Raw genomic sequence first — 3,756 nt, forward strand, 5'->3', positions numbered from 1 at the left:
ATGCACCCCAGCCGTTGTGCTCCTTGATATCTACCCAAAGGAGCTGAAAACAGGTGCCCACACAAACCCCTGCTCGTGAATGTTTCCGGCTGCCTTTATTCATAACTGCCAAACCTTGGAAGCAACCAAGGTGCCCTTCGGGAGGTGATGGGCAAACACACGGCTGCGTCCAGACAACGGGATGGTATTCGGTGCTAAGAAGAAATGGGCCGTCACGCCACGAAAAGACACGGAAGGTCCCCAGGGCGCCTGGGTGGCTCAGTTAAGCGTCTGACTTCGGCTCAGGTCACGATCTCACGCTCGTGGGCTCAAGCCCGGCGTCGGGCTCTGTGCCGACAGCTTGGAGCCTGGATCCTGCTTTGGATTCTGTGTCTCCCCCTCTCTCTGCCCCTTCTCTGCTCGAGCTCTGTCTCTCTCTCTCTCTCTCTCAAAATAAATAAACATAACAAAAAAATTTATTAAAAAGACACGGAGGGTCCTTAAGTGCATCTCACCAAGTGACAAAAGACAGTCCGAAGAGGCTGCATCCTGTATGATTCCAACTACCTGGAATTCTGGAAAAGGCAGGACCATGGAGAGAGTCAAAGGATCGGTGGTTGCCAGGGGGTGGGAAGGAGGCAGGGGTGGTTACGTGAGCACAGAGGACTTTTAGGAAGTGAGACTATTCTAGATGAAACTATAATGGTGACTACCTGCCACTACACATTTTTCCATAGCCACACACTGTACAGCACCCAGTGTGGACCCTGATGTGAAGTGTGGACTCTGGGTGCTGATGACGTCACGAGAATGGAAGAACGTGGACAGGTATTGAGGGGGCGGGTACATCCAAGTGCATGACACGATTCTGTGTACGTGTATGTGCTGGAAATCTCCCACAACATGATGTTTTCTTAAAAAAGCAATTGAAAGCAAAATGGAAAATAGTCAAAAGAGATTCACCCTGGGCACAATTGGAGCCCCTGAGGAAGAAAATTACACTAAGGAACAGAACATGTAATTTAAGAATATAATTTAAGCATCCTCTTTATAATAAAGGGAAACACACTTTAGGTCAAAAATGTCACACTGGATTTCAAGAAAAATTATCACTCTATTGTCGACAGTAAGACACCCTGGAAATTTACTAAGCTTCCATTAATTGAAATAAAAATATTTTCTTAGCAGCCTAGCAAGAACATAAGGTTAGTTATAAAAGGAAACATCAGTCAGGCCTGAGACGCCTCTGCAGCCGTAAGTGATGCTAGAAGGTAGCAGGACGGCACCCGGGAGAGTCTCAGGGGCAGATGACAGGAGCCCAATTTCGTATCCAGCTGAGGTGTCATAAGTGAAAGGCGATCGGCCAACACCTTTCCACACGCAAAGCTCAGGGGATGTTATTCCTGTGAGCTGGAGGGCAAACCTCAGCCAACTGAGAAATGAGTTAGAAAACATCAAAATAACCCGCAGTGAGACTTGTGTCTATTTAACTATAGGACTAAGGCTAGAACAAATTTGCAAGAATGTTCAGTAATAGATTTCTGACTATAGAGAAGTCACAGCCCTCACAGCGGTTTAGAAGAAGCAAGTCTGGCTGACCCGTGGGCCCGTGGACAAGTGGATTTTTCTCGACAAATACAGTACAGTAAATGTATTTTCTCTTCCTTGTTGTTTTCTTCCTTTTTTTAATGTCTTATTTATTTTCGAGACAGCGTGAGCAGGAGAAGGACAGAAAGAGAGAGGAGGACAGAGGGTCCGAGGCAGGATCTGCACTGAGCACAGTGAGCCCGACGTGAGGCTCGAAACTCATGAACCATGAGATCATGACCTGAGCCAAAGTGGGACGCTCCACCGAGTGGGCCACCGGGGCACCTCTCTTCCTTATGATTTGCTTAATTACATTTTCTTGTCTCTACATTACTTTACTGTAAGAACGCAGCATATAAGACCTACAACACGCAAAATATGTGTTAATTGACTGTGTATGTTCTCAGTGAGGCTTCTTGGCGGATTAAGTCTGGAGGGATCAAAAGTGACACGTGGATTTTAGACTCTGCGGGGGGGCAGGGGGTTGTGCCTCTCACGCCTGCGTTGTTCAGGGTCAACTGTCTTTGGGAACCAGGACAAGTGTGCTGATTTCTTCATCTTTATGGCCAGGGGCTAAAAGATCGATAAAATCGATGAAGCAAGTGTAGACGTGCAAGGATATCGGACGGCGAGAAGCCCTGGAAGGTGCTGGGGACGGGGGAGGGGCGAGACTCCCGTCCACGGGGGCGCCCGGCGCCTACTGCCTCCAGGTAGGAGAATAGACGATTACAAAACACAAAAATTAATTGCTTAAAACTTAAAAATAAAAGCAATAAACTCAAAGTCGTTTTAAAACATTAGGCATTTATTTTACACAAACGTGGTGAGGGAGAGGCATCGCCAATACGGACGTCACCCCTTTTATGCTGCTCTTTTAAATCGCGTATCCAAAAGCTGTGCTGGTCGAGGCCGGGTAGCCAGATGCTGTGACGAAAAAGCCACTTCCGTTTTGTGATTGTACAAGTCTATTCTCGGAGGGGCTCAATGAGATAGAATTTTAGAGCTGTTTTTATCTCTTCTCTGAAGATTACGTTTCGTAAGCCAACAAACGGTTGGATGGTTAACTTTTAAGATTTTCCTGCAGAACACGTTCAATCCTTTTGAAAATCCTAAGAATTGGCTGAGCGCTACACGGAGACCGAGGCCGTGGCCCGGCTTTCGCGATCTGGCCGTGGGCCCCGGGCCTCCCACTGCGGAAAGCAAGCGAGCCCTGAACTAGATTCCCGGCGCTAGACGATTTAGTCCTTTGGTAAGAAGTAATCCTCAAGGAAATTTCCATATTCAACAGCTCCAGCTTTAAATATTGTTTTGGGTTCTGCTCATTAAAAATACGTTGGGTGGAGATTGTTATTAATGAATAAGGTCATTTCTAGGCTCACAACTAAATTTATCGCCTCCGGTTGGATTTCCAATGTGACGTCCTTCCATCTGAAGGCGATTTAGAGACGAGGGGTGGTTTCTTCTCCTTCCTTGGCAATTCTCTTCATTTCTGGACCCTGGCAGCGGCGATGAGGCAGGCCGTCCACCTATCTTCCTCCGCCCAGCCCATTTTCAGGAAATCGGACCATCTGGGCAGGACGCAGACGCCTTCTGCACAGACTGCCAGACGCAGCCCATCTGGTGAACATTAGTCTAGGGACTTCTTGGTCGAGGTAACTTTCACATAGTTTTGGTACAAACTGAAAATACAGTATTCGATTACAAAAGAATTTAGAAAAATAAGTGTGGTCAGAGCAAAGTCGTACGGAGATCAAAAAAAAAAAAAAAACAGAGAGAATGCAGGAAAATTTGTTTAAAAATATTAAAGGCCATTCAAAGATATGCAATGTTTGCCACAAAAGTTCTTCTTAGGAACGAAATCTTCAATTCAACATTTTTATGGTATTTGCTTTAATTTTGCTTGAAAAGAACCATGTAGATGAATACTTGCAGTGACTTGTGAGTCTAAAACCAGTACGTTTCTCTGTCTGCTCATAACTCTCCCCGCTATAGTTGCTCATTTAAAGGGAAAGAATAGTCCATAACCGGCGGATTTGTGGGTCTAGGAATTCCCTGTTTCCCGCTCTCAGTGGCAGACTTAGAGCCGCCCTCTGTGTCTCTGCGAGAGGGCCTCTTGTGACTACGCCACGGCCACATTCAAACTTCTCTTTCTTGTTTTTAAGTCTATTAATTTTTTTGAGAGAGAGAGCG

The sequence above is a fragment of the Lynx rufus genome, unplaced genomic scaffold (genome assembly GCF_022079265.1).
Source record: "Lynx rufus isolate CCGP_SWC_20201006 ecotype Redwood Valley unplaced genomic scaffold, mLynRuf1.p SCAF_5, whole genome shotgun sequence".
NCBI lineage: Eukaryota > Metazoa > Chordata > Mammalia > Carnivora > Felidae > Lynx > Lynx rufus.